The 24269-nt window shown below is 40.9% G+C and overlaps 2 non-coding genes across 2 annotated transcripts; one reads left to right on the top strand and one right to left on the bottom strand.

Moving 5' to 3' along the window:
* On the bottom strand, window positions 1–107 carry LOC147924564 (small nucleolar RNA R71). Its single transcript, XR_015587862.1, has one exon. It is a non-coding gene; the product is annotated as a small nucleolar RNA R71 (small nucleolar RNA).
* Window positions 108–19168: 19061 nt separating this feature from the next.
* LOC147924563 (small nucleolar RNA R71) lies at window positions 19169–19275 on the top strand. The gene has a single exon (XR_015587859.1). It is a non-coding gene; the product is annotated as a small nucleolar RNA R71 (small nucleolar RNA).
* The last annotated feature ends 4994 nt before the right edge of the window (window positions 19276–24269 follow it).

Here is a 24269-nt window from a genome sequence, read left to right as displayed (position 1 = left end):
CGTCTCAGGAATGAGATTTCTAGCTTTAATCAGAAGACCTCAGAATCATTCTGCGAAGCCTGGGAGCATTTCAAGAGTTACCATAGCCAATGTCCCCATCACGGATTCAGCAACGAGTCATTGCTGAGCACTCTCTACCGTGGTGTGCTACCAAAGATACGTATGCTGCTTGACACTGCTTCAAACGGCAACTTCCTGAACAAAGACGTTGATGAAGGTTGGCAACTCGTTGAAAATCTCGCCCAGTCTGATGGCAACTACAATGAAGACTTTGACCGCACAGTTAGAGGCGACGCTGTTTCTGAGGAGAAGTACAAGAGGGACCTCAAGAACGTCAATGAGAAGCTTGACCGCCTGTTGCTCAATCAACAGAAGAGCGTCCACTTCGTATCTGAGGGTGAACATTTTCACGTCCAAGATGGGGCGGGTGAGCAGTCTGAGGAGATCAGCTACATCCATAATCAAGGTGGAAACAATAAGGGTTACAACCCCTATCAGACGAACCCCAATTTGTCTTACCGGAGCACCAACGTTGCAAATCCACAGGATCAGGTGTACCCTCCTCAGCAGCAACAACAAGGTCAACAAAAACCTTTTGTGCCTTACAATCAGGGATTCGTCCCTAAACAACAGTTCCAACAAGGTTACCAAGCTCCCTCAGGACCACCACCAGGATTCCGCCCACAACTAGTACAGCCTACTCCAGCCCCAGATCAAGAAATGAAGCAAATGATGCAACAACTTCTTCAGGGTCAAGCTAGCGGATCTCTGGATACTGCTAAGAAGTTTGCTGAACTCAGTCAGCGAATGGAGTGTTCATACAATGATCTTAATGTCAAGTTTGAAGCTCTTAACTCCAAGATGAAGTACATGGAAGGCAAGACTGTTTCTACTTCTACCCCAACACTTGGCCAACTACCTGGAAAAGCAGTTCAAAATCCCACGGACTATGCTACTATCCATGCCATCACCACCCAAGCTGTAGATGTACGGCTCACTGAGGACAATAAGAGTTTAGATGGGGAGGATTTTCTTCAAGATGTAGTTCAGATAAAGGATCCCGTCGAGGTGCTCAAGGATCCAATTAGGTCAGCCAAGCAATATGATCCTGAAGCTACTAAAGAACCCGCTGCTCCCAAGGACAAACCTGTGAGATTCATTTCTCCACCATACAAGCCACCTCTACCATTTCCAGTGAGGTTTAAGAAGCAGCTTACGGAGAAGTATAAAACTCTGTTTGAAAACCAAGTCAAGGAGATTGAACTTAGGATGCCTTTGCTTGATGCATTTGCACTTGTGCCTCAATATCAAAAGTTTTTAACTGATTTGGTAACAGAAAGGACCAAAGAGAAGGAGGAGATAGCTAAAGGAGTTCAAGCTAAGGCTCTAGAAGATGAGAGGGTAGTGCATGACATAGGTGAGGTTATTCATGAATGCAAGGCTGTTATTCAGAAGATGATTATCCCAAAGAAGCTAGAGGACCCTGGTTCTTTCACCTTTCCCTGTTCTCTAGGTCCATTGGCCTTCAAAAAGTGCCAATGCGACCTTGGTGCTTCAGTAAGCCTCATGCCACTCTCTGTAGCTCAGAGGCTAGGATTCAAAAAATACAAGTCATGCAACCTATGCTTAATACTGGCTGATATGACTACTAGATTGCCTCATGGTGTATTAGAGAACCTGCCCATCAAAATTGGACAAGCTGAGATTCCTACTGACTTTGTGGTGCTGGGAATGGATGAAGAGCCTAAAGATCGACTAATCCTGGGAAGGCCTTTCTTAGCTACAGCTGGAGCAGTCATTGATGTCAAGAAGGGGATGATTGATCTCAATCTGGGTAAGAATTTCAAGATGAAGTTTGATATCAAGGATGCTAAGAAGAAGCCAACTATTGATGGGCAGACCTTCGTGATTGAAGAGAAAGATCAGAAAGTTGGGTTTGACATCTTTGAGGGTGTGAATGAGGCAGAAACAGAAGTTTGGGTAACCAAAGAAAAAACTCGAAGGGGCACTCGACCGTGTTCCAACTCGAGTGCAGTTGTTGCTCTTCCTAAGCGTCATGACCTGCTTCCTAAACTTCACCAACCGCAAGAGACAAGTCCTCCCGCGCTTGACATTTTGTCTGAACCCCAAACTACAAAGATTTTAGGGGATTCAGTGAGAGAGTTAACAGCTATGGTGAAGGAGATGAGTGGGCAAATCAAGAAGCTCCAAAGTACAATGAGAAGTTCTCCTCCAAGGAAATTAAGGAAGAGGTTTGGGATAATGAAGAAGAGCAGTTCATTTGTTGATCAATTCTAGGTGATCAATCAAGAATCAATATGAAGAACAACCTAAGATAAAGATCTAGATAGATAATGAATCCTAAATAATCAGATCTAATAATTCATAAAATCCCTATGAAAAACCCTAAACCTAACAAGCAAGCTACTCAGACATATTCAATAAAGAACAAAACATATTTTTGAATAATAAGCAATAGAGATTAAAAGAGTAAGAAGGAGTTCAAGAAATTCTTCTCTCAAAGCAGTTCAGATCTCTCTTCCAAAAGCTCTCAAAATCTCTTAGGGTTGCAGGAAAAATAAAACTTGATAGAATAAAACTTAAGGGTTTGGAAAACCTAAAAACACTATTTATATGTCCTAAAACACGTCAGGGACTAGTCTTGCAATTATGGAAAACTTTGGGCAACTTTGTAAAACTTCCAAATTTGGCTTCTCTCGTAGGCAAACAAGGGTGCCGATCGATGCTAAGGCAGTGTCGATCGACACCATCTCCTATGATCGATTCCAAGTTGATTTCTTCCAGATTATTGCTCCAAACTGATCCAAATTGCTCCACTTTGCTCCTTTCATGCCAAAATCCTAGAAAACCTGTAAAGACTCAAAAACATCCTTGAAAACAAATCAAAAGACACTAAAAGACTCTTTATATCATGGTTAAAAACCACAAAAACCATGATATATCAACTCCCCCAGACTTAGCCTTTGCTTGCCCTCAAGCATGGCATGAAAAACAAGTTCATTCACGTCAACAAACATCCTAGACAACTAATCTCTTAGGCTAGGAACGTAAGTCTCTGGCACTAGTTGGTCAGACATTTCATCGAACACCTTTTGGATGCGGAAATGTCTAAAACCCAGTTCCAATTGATCAGAGAAAAACTAGTATTTCTAACTCTAGTCCAGAAGGGAATCATACAATCAAAGCTTAAACACTCTACATCCTAAGATCCTCCACCTAATCTATCCCATCCTCAAGAACTATCACACTACTCAGATCCGAAAATCATCATCAAAGATACAAACTCATAAAACATTGAATCAAGCATCCTAAGATAAAAATGAGATGAACAAGTTTGTAGAAGAAATCGAATCAAAATACTGAATAAATTCAAAGGTATCGGGATACAAAATGTCAAGCGTTTTAGGTGGCTAGGGTAAACCTTAAGGGAAAGAACAAAAACGAGATAAAAGCCAAGATCCCCGAGTGAAAACTTAACCAAACGTATAGGAAAACATGGAAATCTCTAAAACATAAAACGACAATGTAGAACGTCGGTTCGGGAATCCTTCTCGGATGCGTCTTCCGGACATAACCAGGACATCGGTTTAAGAGCGTCGATCGAGTCGCATCGTGAGAGTGTTGATCGAGTCGTGACGTAAGAGTGCTCAGAAACTGTCGATTGAGTCGCGACATGAGGGTGCTCAGAAACTGTCGATCGAGTCGCGACAAGAGGGTGCTCAGAAATTGTCGATCGAGTCGCGACGTAAGAGTGCTCAGCAACTGTCGATCGAGTCGCGATGTGAGGGTGCTCATCTTGAGGGTGCTTAGGAGCCATCCTGGGACGTCTTGGTCGAGTCGCTGCTAACATCCGATCGAGTGGGAGCTCTCCTTTGCGTGCGGGTCGAGTCGGATTTCTGAACGTACATGCGTCCACTAAAACGGAGATAACTCATGAACCACGACTCCGATTGGTTTGAAATAAACTGAATTGGAAAGATGACTCAATTTCCTACAGCTTTGATGAAGACGTCGAAAGCTGAATCCCAAAGAAAAATCTTCACTCGACTCGATCAAAGACGTGGAGGCTTGCGTCGCTGGGTAGTGTAGATCGAGTCGCTTAACTGCTTTCCTGATCCTTGTTTGCATTTGATGGTTTGGATACCTCCTAAAACACCTGAAACAACTCCAAAATGCAAGATGCGTGCAAGACCAATGCAAAGACTACCTAGATATGCATGTTATGCAAAAAGGACCAAAATCAATACAAAACAATGAGTTAAGAGAACAAAATGAATGACAAATGCATGATGAAAAGGTGTAAAATATATACATATCAATTGATCACCTAGAATTAATAGTTTAGGAAAATAAATTGATATGAGAATATAATTGATTTTCCTGATAAAACCGTTTGATGAGCAAAATTATTTCTTGCAAAGAGATTTGATTTAATAATTTTGTGAACAATCTAAACCTGATCTTATTGCTGATTTTTGACCTAGAATTTTACAAAGAGATTTGGATTTTCTGGTTTTAAATTTAGATATTATTTGCAGTGAGAACTGATTTAATTTACAAAAGTGTTTAGAGTTCTAGATCTGTTCTTAATTGTTTGAATCCTAATTTATTGATTGATTTAATATTCATAATTTCCTGAGAAATTCCCTAGGCCTAGCTTCTTGATCTTCTGAATTTACAACAGTTTTATTTAATATTTTGCATTGCTTTTATTTTAATTCAAATTAATCTGTTTAGCTTAATTATAAAACTCTATAATTTATTGTGTAATCTTGAGTCCTTGTATAATTTATTGTGTAATCTTGAGTCCTTGTAAAACTCTATATAAATCCCAAGTTTGCTTTTTTTTTTTTTGGGATACTTTAGTTTAGTAAACAGAAGAAGACAATAGCAGCTCTTGAGATGGAATTTAGTGCAGCAAGGAAAGAACGCTTTGTTTCAAAATCTCAAACATACTAATGGCATTGAAAGTAAGAAAAGAATCTGTGGGTACATCTTGTTTTCTTGTTGGTGTGGGTACAAGAATTACCATCTTGTAGTCTTGTTGGTGTGGGTACGTGAATTATAAAGTTTTTGTTGCATTAACATGTTGTCTAAGACAATTATGGTTAAAAGTTCACTAAGGTTTTTTGTTGTATAAATGGATTTTAAACAGGTTTGGAGATTGGATATCAAGGCTAGAACCAAGTGTTCAAGATTCTAAGAGGAAACTCACAAGGATGAAAGCCATGTGTGAACAAGTCTACTGGAGGTATTACATAGCTCTCCTACTTTCTTAAAAGTAAAAGCGATGAAGGATGAGGATGGTGTGGCTAGAGCCGTGACGATCTGGTTGTTGGTGTTACCAAATTCAACGCAAGATCTAGTTGGTGGCACTTAGGATGTTAGTTTTATTTTATTTCAATATTTGGCTGCAATTAAGATATTAGTATAATACTTGGTATGATTTTATGTATGCCATCTTTTTGGTTAAAATATTTATATTATATATATATATATATATGATTTATGAAATATGAAATTTATATATAAACAAATTTTGCAAAATAAATTGTTTTAATAGAGCTACAGTAGAAGCTCCTAACATAGCATGAAAAATGACTTATTACATTAGTTTAAAAATTTATAAAAACGCAATAACAAAGCATTTCACTACTGCTATGGTAGAAGACTCTAACGTAGCATTTGTATCTGGCACTATTGTATGTGTGGTACCTACGATAACAAGAGCTTAACATAGCGTTTGTGAAAAGCTATAAATGGCGTATTATAGCTTTTCTCTACTGCTATCAATGTAAATATTTGTTGTAGTGCGGAGACCCATGAATTTTTTGTTTCCCGTGATGCTATCTTTAACAAAGACGTCTTTCTGCATTGTACAACTAAAGTATTAGATTTGCAGGTTGCTTCTCCTATCATGACAATGACTTTCGTTTCGGATGATGACTCGGTTGATGAGAATTCACCTACGACTTTTGCAAACAGGGGGAGTCTCTCAGCAGATCCTTCCTCCTTACAGCCATCGGTCTAGTCTACTTATATCAATACTACTCCTGCTCCAGTTCTTGATTCTACTCATGCTATTGTTCTTGACTCTACTCCGGCTCCTGTTATTGATTCTACCAAGGCTTAGAAAAATGATTTGGCTGTTCCTGTAACATCCACAAACCAATTAATCGGTTTTTGGGATGGGTGTCGATCGACACCAACTTTTTCTGGTTTGACCAGTTCGATTTAATCATCGATTTGGGTCGGTTTGGTTTAAGGAAAACTATTAAACCAAGATACTTAAGTGGGAATCGACAAAAATGGGTTTTGGCAAGTTTTGTTTGTCGCCGTTTCATCGTTTTGAGAGGAAAAGAGAGAAAAAGCTGTTCTTGAGTTTTTGTGAAGAGATTGGTGAGATTGTTGGCTTTTCTTGGGAGATTTGAAGCTAGGAAGAAGCTACAAGCTTGCTAGGAGGGTTGGATTTGTTGCTCTTGGTCAGAATGTTCCTGCAAAAAAGAGGTGAGTGCATGACCATGGCTTATCTAAGCTAAGATCTCTAGTTTAACTGTGATTTGGTGCTTATGTGGTTGTTTTTTTGAGTTCTTTGTGGTTATTCTTGGCTGCTATGGCTGGGTTTTGGCTCCTAGGATGCATTGAGCGGATTGGAGAAGATTGGAGACGAGATTCGGAGTTTCTGATAGGAGGAAATCGATGCTCGGCATCAGTGTTGATCGACACCAGTTGGGGTGTTGGTCGACACCAACGTGAGGACGGCTCGGTAACTTTGGCGAGTGTCAATCGACACCATGTGGAGATGTCGGTCGACACAAACTAGGGTTTCGAGAATATCGAGCATGGTGTCGGTCGACACCATATTGTCAGTGTCGGCAAAACGGAAATGAGTCACAAAACTAGAAACGAAAATGTATGACAAGAAGGGAAAATGAATAAAAACATAAACGAGTCTAAGCATGAACTAAAAGGCAAGAAACGAAACAGTCTCAGGAATGTAATAAAAATCAGAAAGAAAGAGGTCCTAAGGATGGGAGTAATTGTAAGGTTAGAAAGAACTACTAAGAGTAGAACAAGTGATCGAGAAAGAGAAGAGAGTCGTAGAGTGTAAACAAGAGAGAGAGAAAGAGAGTGTGGAGTGTAAAAGAATATTGAGAAGAAGAATTCTTACTTCTTACTAAAATTGGTTCCTAGTTACAATCTATTTAAAGACTATACAAAGTAGAATATTCTCTATAGATCCTATGCACAAGTTACATGACTGAAAGTGACATGTCTTCCTTAAACACACATGTGACTCCTATTTGACTTCTCTTGCTTCCCACTTGTGTAATGTCGACAACGGCTAGGTTAAGGATGGTTCTAGATCCTTTGTGACCGTTGGAGACTCTAGCTTGTGGACTGGACTCGCTGATCTTCTAATGTGTACGGACGGCCCATCATGAGTTGGTTGTACGGACGTACGGACATGTACAGACATTGTGTGAGTTCTTATACTCCCCCTCAAGCTTGATCGAGTATGATCATCAAGCTTGGACTCACGAGCACCCACCTCATTAAAAACCTTAGTATAGAAAACCACTTGGGAAAAACTATACATAAGGGAAAAAGAGTGTAGGTGCCGAGGTGGTGAACCTCATGGCCGAGTGAGATCTTTAAGCCCGAGCTTAGGGTGAATATACTCACACACTTGTGGACTTGCTGCCTTTGTAAGAATATCGGCTAGTTGTTCTTTGCTGTCGGTGTGACATGGGAGGGTGACACCGAGTTGAATTTTCTCTCGCACCTTGTGACAATCAACTTCAATGTGTTTCGTTCTTTCATTTCTTCCCATCCATATGCCTTGTCTCGGTGATCCTTTGATGTACTTGAGGATTCGATTTACCATGTTTTAGTGATGTCTAGTTGGGTTTTGCATAGGTTGACTTACCTGGTTCACAGCAAAACAAATATCATGTTTAGTAATAGTTAGATATATAAGCTTACCTACTAGACGTCGATATCGTGTGACATCTTCAAATGGAGCTGCCTCAAGCTCCCCCTTTCCGGCTGTCTTGTAGTTTTCCTCAAGCGGTGTAGTTACAGCCTTTGATCCAAGCTTTCCTGCTTCACTTAAGAGATCAAGTGCATATTTTCTTTGTGATAAGAATAATCCTTCATCAGATCAATATACTTCTATCCCAAGGAAATACTTAAGCTCTCCAAAATCTTTAATATCAAAAACTGATTTAAGAAACTCTTTAGTATCTTGAATGCCTACCTTGTCACTTCCAGATATGATGATATCATCAACATATACTAGAATGACTACAATACCTTTGTCACTTGGTAGTGTGAAGAGTGTGTGATCTGATTCGGACTTCCGGAAGCCTCTTCCAAGTAAGGTTGTACTCAGTTTGTGGTACCATGCTCTTGGTGACTGTTTAAGGCCATATATAGCCTTATTGAGCTTCAACACCAATAGTGTCTTCTAACCCGGGTGGTGGCCTCATATAAACCTCATCTTCAAGCTCGCCTTGTAAGAATGCATTCATGACATCCATTTGCCAAACCTCCCAATCTAGATTCGTTGCCAAGGAGAGAACGACTCTAACCGTATGTAGCTTGGCCACCGGAGCAAACGTATCTCGAAAGTCCTCCCCGTACGTTTGTGTGAACCCATGTGCAACTAGGCGAGCCTTATGGCGTTCGATCTCCCCGTTACTCTTGTACTTAATAGTGAAGATCCAGCGTGATGTGACAGCCTTTTTTCCTTTTGGTAAGTCAGATTCATCCCATGTATGCTTTTTCTCCATAGCCGTTCGCTCCGCTTGAACCGCATCACGCCATACCTTTTGGTCTTTGGCCTCCTCATATGTCTGGGGAACCCAATGATCATCAATTTGGCTAAGAAAGGCTTGGTGTTCCGCCGGAAAGTGAGCAAGAGTACAAACTGCTTGAATCGGATGTGCTACCGCTGCATTGTTATAGTACACGCGATTGTTCTGCGAGGCAATCTGTTGGCTGTGTCTTAATGGTGTTACTGCCAGGCGTTGGCTACGTCGTAGTGGGATGACCTCCTCATGATCATTTTCCCTCATCTCCAGCTTCGGTTGGTGTGCTTTTGTCCTCACTTTGCACCTCAGTTTCAACATGTTGTAACGTATCTTCATCGGCGTGTGTTGCGTCTATCGGATCGGAGACTGGGTCAGGATCGGTAAATTGACTTGGTTTAGCTTCATTAGGTAGACTAGGCTCTCTTGGTAAGTTTGGCTCAGCTTGTTGTTGGTTGGTCTGATCATTTTCCACACCTAGCCGTTCAAGGATGATCCGGAGGTTTCTAGCCTTATCGGAAGCCGAGATAGATAAGTCTTGAAGATCTTCCCAATTTCTCTTATCATAAAAGCCTTGATGTTCGACAAACTTCACATCACGAGAGACTAGAACTCGCCTTGCCTCTGGATCATAACATTTGTAGCCCTTTTGAGTGGTGGAATAGCCAATGAACATTCCTTTGGTACTCTTGGCCTCAAGCTTATCCCGTAATTCTCCTGGTCTTAAGACAAAGCAAACACAACCGAATACTCGAAGGTGATCAAAAGTAGGTTTCTCTTTGTTTAATACCTTGAATGGAGAGACATCTCGCAAAATCTTTGTAGGCGTCCGGTTGATGAGATAACATGCGGCTAGAACAGCATCACTCCAAAAACGTTTTGGTACATGAGTATGAAACATCATAGACCAAGCCACCTCCATGAGATGTCTATTCTTCCGTTCGGCGACACCATTTTTTTGGGAGGGGTATAAGGGCAGCTGGTTTGATGAATTATCCCATGTTTATTGAGATGTTGTTTGAAAACATGACTTGTATATTCTCCACCATTATCTGATCTCAAAATCTTAATCTTGGCATTATAATGGTTAGTCACATAATTTTGAAAATTAATAAAAGCTTCAAGAACCCTATCTTTAGAAGGAAGCAAAGTTAGCCAAGTATACTTAGATTTTTCATCAATAAAAGTCACAAAATATTTCTGATTTTCTCTAGATAAACATGGAGAGGTCCAAACATCGGAATGAACAAGATCAAAGCAATTATCATAAATAGTTAATGACTTGGAAAAAACAGATTTGCAATGTTTACCAAGAATACAAGCCTCACATTCATCATTTTTAAAAGAAATATTTGGAAACATAAGTTCTAGAGCTCGAGAATGAGGATGTCCTAGTCTAGCATGCCAAATAACATTGTTTGCATTACTAGAAATTGAACTAAAACAAGAGGAATTCGGAGAAGATAAGTTTAGGTCCTTAAGCAAGTAGAGATCATCTTGAGTAGAACCTTGACCAAGCACTTTACTTGTCTCAATATCCTGAAAATAAACCTCATTAGGACCGAATATTGCATAGCAATTTAAATCAGTTGTAGCCCTTTTAACGGATAGGAGATTAGAAGTAAAACTGGGCATGTAAAAAGCTTTAGATTCTTTATCAAAAAAATTTAAATTTCCTATTCCCTTAACCGGTATTTTTTCACCATTAGCAATAATCACATTTCCTAAGGCAGGTTTAATGTCACTAATCAACTTAGAATCACTAATCATGTGATGAGATGCGCCATAATCAACTATAAGGGGTTTATTCGGTGTTAAAGGAGTTACCGGAAGCCTCCTTGAGGGCTTTGATGAGTGCATCAAGGTCGGATCTCCTTACTAGCTCAGATGAAGCTGCTAGGGCAGTTCCATTTCCTTCGGATACTTGTTGGTTTGGTTCGGAGGTTGTTGCTTTGGTCACCATAGTCGCTTGATGAGCTCTTGGTCCTCCACGGTTATTCATTGGTCAATTCACACGGAGGTGAGGGTGAAGGATCCAGCATCGGCTCTTGAAATGTCCAATTTTCTTACAATGCTCACAAACAGGTGGATTCTTGTCATCGTGTTTGAAGTAGCCTTTGTTCGCGGAAGCTATCTCCACCTTGTTGGCCGTTGCAAGCTCCCCTTTGTTCCCAAACAAGCCTATTGAACCGTGTTCTTTCTGAATCTGGCTACACACATCATCAAGGTTTGGTAGTTTGTCCGACCTCAAGATGTGTTTGATGAGGTCGTTGTAGGAAGGATTCAGAGTAAGGAGTAGGCCGAACACCCTGTCGTGTTCTCGCCGCTCGTTCAAGATGACCGGATCGAGAGTGGCCGGCCGAAGCATCTCAAGTTCAGCCCAAAGAGATCGAAACTTCCCAAAATGTTTGGTGAACTCCATGTCTTCTTGGCTAAGGTTTTTAATGGCCCTCTTGATCTCAAATACTCGGTTTAAGTTCGTAGTGTTACCGAACACATTTTGCAAGGTGTCCCATAGATCCTTGGCCGTTTGGCAATACGAGTAGGCTTCGAGTATTGGAGCATCAAGGGAGTTTTGTATGATTGCGAGAACACTTTGGTCTTCTTGGAACCATTTTTCCTCACCACTTGCGGCTACAGCTTTGCCGTCTTCGTTTAGCTCTTCTTTTGGAGCTTCACTTGATGTAATATGGGTCCAAAGCCCTCGGCTGCATAGTGCCGTCTTTGTGGTTTTTGCCCACAACAAATAGTTCTCTCCTTTGAGAGTAACTGGAACAATTAAGGTTTTAGACCCTTCCATGTCGAAATAACCGTTGGGTAAAGCTATTCTCCAACGGATAAAGAGACTTGACTTTCAAAGTCGAAACAGAAAATGGAAAGAGAGATGAAGTGGAAGTATTTGGTGGGTGTCATATTTAGAATGAGGAGCGTAACCGCTCTGATACCATGTAAGTTTAGAAAGAACTACTAAGAGTAGAACGAGTGATCGAGAAAGAGAAGAGAATCGTAGAGTGTAAACGAGAGAGAGAGAAAGAGAGTGTGGAGTGTAAAAGAATATTGAGAAGAAGAATTCTCACTTCTTACTAAAATTGGTTCCTAGTTACAATCTATTTAAAGACTATACAAAGTAGAATATTCTCTATAGATCCTCTGCACAAGTTACATGACCGAAAGTGACATGTCTTCCTTAAACACAGATGTGACTCCTATTTGACTTCTCTTGCTTCCCACTTGTGTAATGTCGACAATGGCTAGGTTAAGGATGGTTCTAGATCCTTTTTGACCGTTGGAGACTCTAGCTTGTGGACAGGACTCGCTGATCTTCTAATGTGTACGGACGGCCCATCATCGAAGGAAATCGATGCTCGGCATCAGTGTCGATCGACACAAGTTGGGGTGTCGGTCGACACCAACGCGAGGATGGCTCGATAACTTTGGCGAGTGTCGATCGATACCATGTGGAGGTGTCGGTCGACACAAACTAGGGTTTCGGGAATATCGAACATGGTGTCGGTCGACACCAGATTGTCAGTGTCGATTGATACTAGGATTTTTGTATGTCCTAGTAGGTTCAATTAACCTTATGCAGTTGTAATACTTAAGGTGTCAATCCAGTTGGGAAACTTTACTAACAATTGAGATGCAATCAAGCAATCACAAGTCAAGCCAGTTCAGAGAGTGATTTTATTTCTAACAATCCTAGAGTGATCAAAATGCAAAACGGAAATGAGTCACAGGACTAGAAACAAAAATGTATGACAAGAAGCGAAAATAAATAAAAATAGAAACGAGTCTAAGCATGAACTAAAAGGCAAGAAACGAAACAGTCTCAGAAATGTAATAAAAATCAGAAAGAAAGAGGTCCTAAGGATGGGAGTAATTGATGTCGGTGGAGTATCCTAGTCTATAGAGTATTTAACATGCCACAAGCAAACCATCCCTAAACAATGAACATCACTTCTTAGCTAATCAAATCTCTTGACAGAAGCTACTCAAACTAAACCACTTCCAAACCTAGCTCTCGCTAGAGAAACATGATCAAGCATGGCATGAAAAACAAGTTCATTCACGTCAGCAAACATCCAAGACAACTAATCTCTTAGGCTAGGAACGTAAATCTCTGGCACTAGTTGGTCAGACATTTCATCGAACACCTTTTGGATGCGGAAATGTCTAAAACTTAGTTCCAATTGATCAGAGAGAAACAAATATTTCTAACTCTAGTCCGGATGGGAATCATACAATCAAAGCTTAAACACTCTACATCCTAAGATCCTCCACCTAATCTATCCCATCCTCAAGAACTACCACACTACTCAGATCCGAAAATCATCATTAATTATTCATACACAGAAAACATTGAAACAAGCATTATTGGGTAGATAAAAATAAGATGAACAACTTTATAGAAGGAATCAAATGAAAAATCTGAATAAATCTCAAAGATATCGGAATACAAGTCTCAGAACGTATTTTGTGGCTAGGTTAAAACCTTATGGGAAAGAAAACAATACTAGATAAAAGAAAAGATGTCCCCGCAGAGACTTAACAAAAAGTATATATATTAGTCCAACATGGAAAGCCCTAAAACTTAAAATGACAAGGTAAAGAGTCGGTTTGGGAATTCCCTGAAGCGTGTGAGACCAAACGTCTTTCTTTCTGACATGTGCGATAGAATCCGTGCGTGTCGAGTGGAATGCAATGTCATCGTGGCTCGACCTAGGTGGCTCAAGTGAAGCCAGCTGGAGTGTTTGGAGAGTGAGAGTGGCTCGGTCAGACCGTTGGCATGCTTGGCGAGTGAGAGTGGCTCGGTCGGACCGCTGGGGTGCGTGGCGAGTGAGAGTGGCTCGAGCGTGGTGTATACGCATCCATTAAAACGATGATAACTCTTGAACCACACCTCCGATTGGCTTGAAATAAATGGCGTTGGAAAGATAACTCAATTCGCTACAACTTTGATGAAGACGTCGAAAGCTAAATCCCATTCGAGTGGAACGGCTCGAACGGATGGCTCGGTTGACACTTCATGGGGATGGCTCGGTTGACGCTTCCCGGAGATGGCTCGGTTGATGCTTCCTGGAAATGGCTTGGTTGACGCTTCACGGGGATGGCTCGGTTGACGCTTCTGAGAGTGTTGTGAGATTGGCTCGAGAGACGGTTCCCGGAGTGTTGTGAGAGTGGCTCGAGAGAAGGTTCTGGGAGTGTTGTGAGATTGGCTCGAGAGACGGTTCTGGGAGTGTTGTGAGATTGGCTCGAGAGACAGTTCCGGGAGTGTTGTGCAGCGTATGGGTCGAGCGATGCATCCCCGACGTCTCCTAGATACCTGAAATACTCCAAAATGCACAATGTATGCAAGGATGATGCAAGAACTACCTAGACATGCAAAGTGTATAGAAAGGACTAGAAAATGAAGCAAAACTATGAGTTATCCTAGCTAAATGCATGATAAATATATGCTAGCGAGAGACAAAATATAGACATATCAACTCCCCCATACTTAGTCTTTGCTTTCCCTCAAGCAAACGATCAAGAACAAAGTATGGAAGAGAGGTGTGAAGATGGGGTCTCAGAACCTAAAACATGCTGAATAGAGTAGTTAGAATCAAGATCTTTGTTTTTAGTACTATGATGCATGGTGAAGGGACTTTATTTAAAAGCTTTGTTGAAACGATTCTGATCTTTAATCTACACATGCAATCCTATCAATCATTTCCTTTAACATTCATTAACAGAGAACCGTGAATCAAGCTAAACAATGTCATTGAACTCATTTGGCTAGGGTAAAAGGTCAGAGACAAAGATGGTCTCCTTCTCAAGTGGTTTTATCAATACAGAACAAGGTTCTCTCACGAAAAGGAGTTGAGCTTAAGAGAAGGCTAAAGGTTGAAACCAACTGATACATACAATAGCAGTGCCCTGTCTACCCAAAGAACATTCCAAACCGAAGTTGGTCCTATCTCTACCCTTCATCAGAAACATCATCTCAAACCCATTCTTTCATTCTTTACACTTGGTCTTAGGAGGAGTTCACTTCTTATCTAACTAGCGGATTGGAAAATCTTTATTATCAGTAAGGTTCTTTTTCTTTTCTTCTAAGGACTCTAGACATCTTAAACATTTTACTTTCTCTTCTTTGTCTAATCTTTTCGTTTTATGCCCAGAACCAATAACTAATTATTTTGCTTAACCCAAATCCTTTACTAGACTTGTAAACTTTGAAAACACGTCCCCCTCCTAAAGACTTTCTACCCTTACTTTCTTTTTACTCTTCACTTTTCTGCACAAATCCATACCCAAAACCCAAAATCGAGTTCTCACCTATTCCTACTAGTCTGGATACCGCGAACTAGAACTACACAGGATCCTACTCTTGTCGGTTAGAACCTAACACTTTCTAACAAGCTCAATTCGGAAAAAGGCCTGACACTCAAGAATACAATTGGCTTGAAAGAACGGTTGGTTAAGGGTGCGGGAACTGTTCCAAAGATGGGAATCAGCTACTTGGATTGACAAGGGTGGTAAAAATGTGAAAAAAATCGAAGTATGTATATGGTATCCATGAGTTCAACTTTAATGCATAACAGGATAATTGCAAGTCAGGATTAGGTTCAGGTAGATAGGGAATGATATCAATTCAAAATATGCTTCAATCTTAAATTTTCAAGTTCAATCAACAAGCATCAAAGAACTAATAACAATGGCCTTGATTGTATCATATTGAATCCAGCATGCTAACAAGGTTACAATCATCATCAACCCCTATGCTAAATGCAACAAACCTATGTGAATAACACTAGACTCAATCCTAATATGCAAGTGCAAACTACATGAACACTCTGTTTTTGTGGAAATTTTTGATTTTTTTTTTTCAATTTTTTTTTCTATGCAAGTAGATGGATGCAAAGGCAAACATGATATGATGCAAAAATTTGAAATAAGAATCACAAAACACAACATCAGATACATCATCTCAAACCCTCCCTCAAACTTAAATTACACAGTCTCCTGTGTAAAAAAAAATTTGCAGAAGGATTTGAGAATCACAACAAAAGCAATGCATGAATGAAATGGTATATACAAAGGAAAGATAGGAGTACCTCAGTAGTAGAAGAAGGAGTCTGTGCTCGCCCAAGGAGGAGCGTGAAACTGACTTTGTCCTTCGCCTTGTTCGGGATCCGCGGGAGTGAACTCAGCTGGTTGGTTGACGTGTTGCTCAACCGCTTGCGTGTTCTGATACATTTTCGGCTGCTCGACACACTGCATGTCATCGATTCTGGACTCACCATGGTCCGATACCAATACAACAACCTCCGTAGGCTGATAATCACCTTGATGTTCGATTTGTTGCTCAACCCCATGCATACCCTGATGATCACCCTGAGCTTCAACTCGCTGCTCAACCACAACCTCATGCTCATCTCGAGCTGCAGAACGACGCACTGATCGATGACTAGAAGAGGCTCTGGAACCTCACAAACTGCATCTCCTTCTCTCCCCGGACTCATGTGACGAGTGGCGTGAAGGAGCGGGTGAAGGCGGACGCTCCCGTGATACATATGAAGATTGACGTGCTGGGGAGGGAACCGGAGAGAGTGTTCTCTGACGAGTTGGCTCGATGGAGACTTCGTGTGTGGCTCGAGAGAGGGGCTCAATCGGGTGTTGGCTTGAGTGGCTCGAGCGTGGTAGTTGCAGCGTGTGCGGAGTGAGATTGGCTCGAGCGTGACAGCGGAGGTGTGGCTCGAACGAGTGCAGAGTGATGAACCTTACAGGATGGATCGAGTCTGATTCCACGCCGTCGTTGAACCTTGCTCGAGTCTACAATGGTTGAGAACGCACGGTGGTGGTTGAGCTCTCTATGTCGCATCGCAGTGCCTTCTTTTGACTTATACTTTCACTTTTTTTTTTGGTTGCCCATACTCCCTTTTGCAGATTCCTGAGCACCAGAAAACTAAAAATAAAAATCAAAAATACAAGGATCCTAAAAAATATTTACAGTGATACCTTTGGGACTTCCTCCCACGTGAGCTTGTTTAAAGTCTCTGAGCTTGACTTTGCATACTCCTTATGCTTTGGAAGATTCACAGAGAGGCTTCAGAGACCCCTCTAGAATGTCTTGTCTAGCCAGATACTCTTTAACATTCTGCCCAGGTTCAACAACAAATTAACTGCTCTTCTTCATTATCCCAAACCTCTTCCTTAATTTCCTTGGAGGAGAACTTCTCATTGTACCTTGGACCTTCTTGATTTGCCCACTCATCTCTTTCACCATATCTGTTAACTCTTTCACTGAATCCCTTAGAATCTGAGTATTTTGGAGTTCATACAAAGTGTCAAGCGCGGGAGGACTTGACTCTTGCCGTTGGTGAGGTTTAGGAAGCAGGTCTTGACGCTTAGGGAGGGTAACGACTGCACTCGAGTTGGAGAATGGTCGAGTGACACTTTGAGTTTTCTCTTTGGTTACCAAAACCTCAGTTTCTGCCTCATTCACACTCTTAAAGATGTCAAACCCAGCTTTATGATATTTCTCTTCAATCACGAAGGTTTGCCCATCAATAGTTGGTTTCTTCTTAGAATCCTTGATTGCAAACTTTATCTTGAAGTTTTTACCCAGATTGAGATCAATCATCCCTTTCTTGACATCAATGACTGCTCCAGCTGTAGCTAAGAAAGGTCTTCCCAGGATTAGTGGATCTTTAGGCTCTTCATCCATTCCCAGCACCACAAAGTCAGTAGGAATCTCAGCTTGTCCAATTTTGATGGGCAAATTCTCTAGTAGAACATGAGACAATCTAGTAGTCCTATCAGCCAATAATAAGCGGAGGTTGCATGACTTGTATTCGTTGAATCCTAGCCTCTGAGCTATAGAGAGTGGCATGAGGCTTACTGAAGCACCAAGGTCACATATGCACTTTTTGAAGGCCAATGGACCTAGAGAACAAGGCAAAGTGAAAGAACCAGGGTCCTCTAGCTTCTTTGGGATAATCATCTTCTGAATAACAGCTTTTCATTCATGAATAACCCCACATATGCCATGCACTACCCTGTCATCTTCCAGAGCCTTAGCTTGAGCTCCTTTAGCTATCTCCTCCTTCTCTTTGGTCCTTTCTGTTACCAAATCAGTTAAAAACTTTTGATATTGAGGCACAAGTGCAAATGCATCAAGCAAAGGCATCCTAAGTTCAATCTCCTTGACTTGGTTTTCGAACAGAGTTTTATACTTCTCAGTAAGCTACTTCTTAAACCTCACTGAAAATGGTAGAGGTGGCTTGTATGGTGGAGGAATGAATCTCACAGATTTATCCTTGGGAGCAACGGGTTCTTTAGTACCTTCAGGATCAGATTGCTTGGCTGACTTAATTGGATCCTTGAGCACTTCGACAGGATCCTTTATCTGAACTTCATATTGAACAAAATCCTCCCCATCTAAACTCTCAGTGTCCTCAGTGAGCCGTACATCTACAGCTTGGGTGGTGATGGCATGGATAGTAGCATAGTCCTTAGGGTTTTGAACTGCTTTTCCAGGTAGTTGGCCAGTTGTTGGGGTAGAAGTAGAAACAGTCTTGCCTTCCATATACTTGATCTTGGAGTTAAGAGCTTCAAACTTGACATTCAAATCATTGTAAGAACATTCCATCCGCTGACTGAGTTCAGCAAACTTCTTAGCAGTATCCAGAGAACCACTAGCTTGACCTTGAAGAAGTTGTTGCAGCATGTGTTTCATTTCTTGATCTGGAGCTTGAGTAGGTTGAACTTGTAGAGGTAAAAATCCTAGTGGTGGTCCGGAAGGAGCGTGAGAACTTTGCTGGAACTGTTGCTTAGGCACGAATCCTTGATTGTAAGGAACAAAAGGTTTTTGCGGACCTTGGTGTTGCTGCTGAGGAGGGTACACCTGATCTTGTGGATTTGTAACATTGGTGCTCTGGTAAGACAAATTGGGGTTCGTCTTGTAGGGGTTATAACCCTTGTTGTATCCACCTTGATTTTGGACGTAGTTGATTGCTTCAGACTGCTCACCCTTCACATCCTGAACTTGAAAAGGGTCATCTTCAGATACAAAATGGATATTCTGCTGCTGACTTAGCAAGAGGCGGTCAAGCTTGTCATTGACATTCTTAAGGTCCCTCTTGTACTTCTCCTCAGACCCAGCATCACCTCTAACTGTGCGGTTGTAGTCTTCATTGTAGTTACCATCAGATTGGGTGAGATTCTCAACCAGTTGCCATCCTTCATCAACGTCTTTGTTCAGGAAGTTACCGTTAGAAGCAGTGTCAAGCAGCATGGGAATTTTTGGAAGTAGACCACGGTATAGAGTGCTTAGCATTGACTCATTGTTGAAACCATGGTGTGGGCACTGGCTGTGATAACCCTTGAAACGCTCCCAGGCTTCACAGAATGATTCTGAGCTCTTCTGAGTAAAGCTAGAAATATCATTCATGAGACGTGCTGTTCTGGAGTTGGAGAAGAACTTGGCCAAGAATGCTTTCTTGCAACCATCCCAAGTGGTTATTGATCCCTTGGGAAGGTTTTTCTCCCATTGATGAGCTTTGTCTCCCAGGGAGAATGGGAAGAGGCGCAACTTGTAACCATCCTCACTCTTGCCATTGATCTTGGTGAGACTGCACAGACGGTCGAACTCATCCAAATGGTCTAGTGGATCCTCCATAGGCAACCCATGAAACTTGTTTCCCTGGATCATGGAGATCAGACTACCTTTGATTTCGAAGTTGTTGTTCTACACGGTGGGAGGGACGATTCCAGCACGCTGAGTATGAGTATTCGGTGCATCCCCAGCACCAATGTTTTGCGGTCTCGAATTTGGTTCATTATGTTGTTCCATAGTAACTGGTGCGGGATGATCAGTGAGTTGTCTAGCTTGTCATGGTCTTTGTAACCGATTGATGTCGTCGATAGCAGGAAGGAGGTTCTGATGTCCTCTTGATCTAGTGTGCATGCAATGTTGCAATCAACAGGTTCCTTAGATACAAAACAAACAAGCAGACAACCAAAACAAGTCAGTTTTCAGAATGATAAGTGTAATAGAACTTAATCTTGCAAAACTTGAAATCTTAAATGTAGCAAAACGAATCCCAAATGGCAACGGCGCCAAATTGAAACTAGGATTTTTGTATGTCCTAGCATGTTCAATTAACCTTATGCAGTTGTGATACTTAAGGTGTCAATCCAGTTGGGAAACTTTACTAAGAATTTAGATGCAATCAAGCAATCACAAGTCAAGCCAGTTCAGAGAGTGATTTTATGTCTAACAATCCTAGAGTGATCAAAATGCAAAACAAAAATGAGTGACAAAACTAGAAACGAAAATATATGACAAGAAGCGAAAATGAATAAAAATAGAAACGAGTCTAAGCATGAACTAAAAGGCAAGAAACGAAACAGTCTCAGGAATGTAATAAAAATCAGAAAGAAAGAGATCCGAAGGATGGGAGTAATTGATGTCGGTTGAGTATCCTAGTCTATAGAGTATTTAACATGCCACAAGCAAACCATCCCTAAACAATGAATATCACTTCTTAGCTAATCCACTCTCTTGACAGAAGCTACTCAAACTAAACCACTTCCAAACCTAGCTCTCGCTAGAGAAACATGATCAAACATGGCGTGAAAAACAAGTTCATTCACGTCAACAAACATCCTAGACAACTAATCTTTTAGGCTTGGAACGTAAGTCTCTAGCACTAGTTGGTCAGACATTTCATCGAACCCCTTTTGGGTGTGGAAACGTCTAAAACCTAGTTCCAATTGATCAGAGAAAAACAAGTATTTCTAACTCTAGTCCAGAAGGGAATCATACAATCAAAGCTTAAACACTCTACATCCTAAGATCCTCCACCTAATCTATCACATCCTCAAGAACTACCACACTACTCAGATCCGAAAATCATCATTAATGATGCAAACACAGAAAACATTGAAACAAGCATTATTGGGTAGATAAAAATAAGATAAACAACTTTGTAGAAGGAATCAAATGCAAAATCTGAATAAATCTCAAAGATATCGGAATACAAGTCTAAGAACATATTTTGTGGCTAGGTTAAAACCTTCTGGGAAAGAAAACAATACAAGATAAAAGATAAGATGTCCCCGTAGAGGCTTAACAAAATGTATATATATTAGTCCAACATGGAAAGCTCTAAAATTAAAACAACAAGGTAAAGAGTCGGTTTGGGAATTCCCTGAAGCGTGTGAGACCAAACGTCTTTCTTCCTGACATTTGCGATCGAATCTGTGGTTGTCGAAGTGAATGCAATGTCATCGTGGCTCGACCTAGGTGGCTCGAGTGAAGTCGACTCGAACGGTGATGGTGTTGGCTTGATTGAAGCCAGCTGTAGTGCGTGGCGTGTGAGAGTGGCTCGGTCGGACCGCTGGGATGCGTGGCGAGTGAGAGTGGCTCGGTCGGACCGCTTGGGTGCGTGGCGAGTGAGAGTGGCTCGAGCGTGGTGTATACGCATCCACTAAAACGATGATAACTCTTGAACCACATCTTCGATTGGCTTGAAATAAACGGCGTTGGAAAGATAACTCAATTCCCTACAACTTTGATGAAGACGTCAAAAGCTAAATCCCATTCGAGTGGAACGGCTCGAACGGATGGATTGGTTGACACTTCACGGTTGACGCTTCCTGGAGATGGCTCGGTTGACGCTTCCCGGAGATGGCTTGGTTGATGCTTCATGGGGATGGCTCGGTTGACGCTTCTGGGAGTGTTGTGGGATTGGCTCGAGAGACGGTTCCTGTAGTGTTGTGAGATTGGCTTGAGAGAAGGTTCTGGGAGTGTTGTGAGATTGGCTCAAGAGACGGTTCTGGGAGTGTTGTGAGATTGGCTCGAGAGACGATTTCGGGAATGTTGTTGAAACAAGATTTTGTATGTGTGAGTGAATGATGATGAATGTATGTAATGGTGAGATATGAATGAATGGATGGTAAGGTGTTTCAATTCCCCTTATGCAGTTGCAGTATAAGAGGTGTCAATCCTATCTGAGTGTTTGTGAACAATTAAGACATGTATATGAGACTAAGTCAAGCCAAATGTAAGGGTTGTTTGTCACTAACAATCCTAAGATGAAAATGAAAAATGCAGAAAGTAAACTACAAGAACTAGATGCTAAATGTAAATGGAACAGAATGATTATGACTTATATGAAGCTAGAACAGAAATAGAAACTACAATAAATAAACTAATGCAAGACAATAATGAACAGGACAATAAGTAAATGCAACAGAAATGCAAACAGAATGAGACTAGAGATAAGACAGGACAACTATAAATCATAAACCAGCTAGGGAAGGACTCGAGCAAGCACTCGATCGAGTGTAGATCGAGTGCAGGGTCGAGCTGGACTAAACGCAAAAACAGAGCAACACAATAAAAACAGAGCAATGCAGAAATGAATCAAACAACAAGCAAGCAACAGGATTAAGACTTAAAAATCAATAAACAAAGAAGGTCCTAAGGAGGGATTCATGGGCTGAACTAATCATTGTGGTTATCTAACTTGGTCAACAAATCTCAAGCAAACTATGAGCTAATCTCTAGACATATAAATCTAAGACAAGTTTCATCCACTCTCATGGCAAGAAACAATCAAACCTATGCATCTCTAGACTTGTTCTCACATAGTAAAGAGTCTACACAAGCAGGCATTAAGCAATACATCTCAAACCAAACAAGACCTCTAATCTCTTAGCAAGCCTAATGGTAAGCTCTAGATCTAGCCTTATCTATGCTTCTTAAACATTGGTGTGATGCTAAGAGAAATCAAACCCTACCTTCTCAGATATAGGATCAGCATTAAGAACATCTAGCCTACAAGAGATCTACAACAATCAAGATTGACCAAATCAAACAAACCACAAGATCAATCCAGCCTAACCCATCCTCAAGATCCTAGAGAACTACTCACAAGAACACATGATGAACAAAGTCAAAAACCCAGAAAAATACGAAACTTGCATCATTAGAAAGATGAAACAAAGATCTATAATATTGGAGAAAGAATCAAACTCGAATTCTCAATATTAAGAAAGTTATGGAACCAACAATATTGAAGAATTTAGTCTTTTTTCCTTAAAAACAAGTACAAGATCTAAGAAAAATAAAAGTGCAAAAGGAATAATTCCCAAAAGGGTAAAAACTAGTTTTAGAGAATATCTAAAAAGCTGGACTGGTGGCTGCAGGTACAAGACTTTATATAGGAGAGGGAGTGGAAGCCCTAAAAATACTAAAAGACAAAACAGTCAACGGCTCGGTCAACTCGACCTGTGCTCGGTCGAGTGGCAGGTCGAGCTGGCTTCTCTCGTGCATCCTCCACTCGGTCGAGTCCTCTTCAGCACACGGTCGAGTGTCTGGTCGAGTGTGCGGTCGAGTTAGACTCTGGACCTTGGTTCTTCAGCCTTAACTCTCTTGCTTTCCCTTCATGATTGCTTCACTTCTCCTCAACATTGCTTCCATGCTCCTTAAGCTCCAAAATCACCTGATTATGCATGAAAAGATGCAAATGCAATGCAACTAAACTCTAATGCATGATTAGTCCTAAGGCTATGCAATAATGTTGAAAATGGCTAGCAAAAGATGCAAAAGATGTGAATAAACTAAGGGAAAACATGGTAAAATATATGAACATCAACACCCCCAAACTTAGTCTTTGCTTGCCCTCAAGCAAATAAACAAGACATAAGAAGGTAGGTGAGGTTTGAAAGTGGGATCTCAGCTCCTAAAGCTTGCAAATAGACCATCTAGAATCAATGTCCAAGTTGCTAGTACTATGATGCAAGTTGAATGAGCTGTACTTAAAGACTTTAGACAAGCATATCACAACATTTACTGATTTGAGCCTAGGATATCCACATACATTCAAATCAACCATTTCCTTTAACATTAATTAATCAAGAACATGAATCAATTCTATGCAATGCTTAAAACTCATTTGGCTTGGAGATAAAGATTTTGAGACAATGATGGTCTCTTTTTAGAGTGGAGCTTGTCAATATCAAGGTTCTCTCATAAAATGGATTGAGCTTTAGAAGAATGCTAAAGGTAAGAACACTTAGACACATACAAAAACAAAACCTTGTCTACCCAAAGGTACCCAAAGTGTTTATCCTATCAATCTAAACCCAAATGATCCTAGTGCTACCCTTTAACTTCTTCTTTTCTCTTTCACCCTTTTCTCTTTTGGTTTTCAAGTCTTAGGAGAGGTTTCTTATTTGATCTTTCTAGTGGGATGGGGGATTCTTACTTATTTGCTATGGTTCTCTTTTCTTCTTATTCTTAAGACATACAAGCTTTTTGCTAGACTTTTCTTTTCTTTCTTTTCTTTTCTTTAACTAGAACCATCTTCAACAATTTTTTACTTCCCATCCTTTCATTAGACTTTGCTTAAACACATTCTCCTCTTAAAGACTCTACCTTTT

Source organism: Camelina sativa, chromosome 17 (genome assembly GCF_030686135.1).
Source record: "Camelina sativa cultivar CO46 ecotype springtype chromosome 17, ASM3068613v1".
In the NCBI taxonomy this organism is placed as follows: Eukaryota; Viridiplantae; Streptophyta; class Magnoliopsida; order Brassicales; family Brassicaceae; genus Camelina; species Camelina sativa.
Note: the sequence above shows the minus strand (reverse complement) of the source record. Positions and strands in the feature narration are given on the sequence as shown.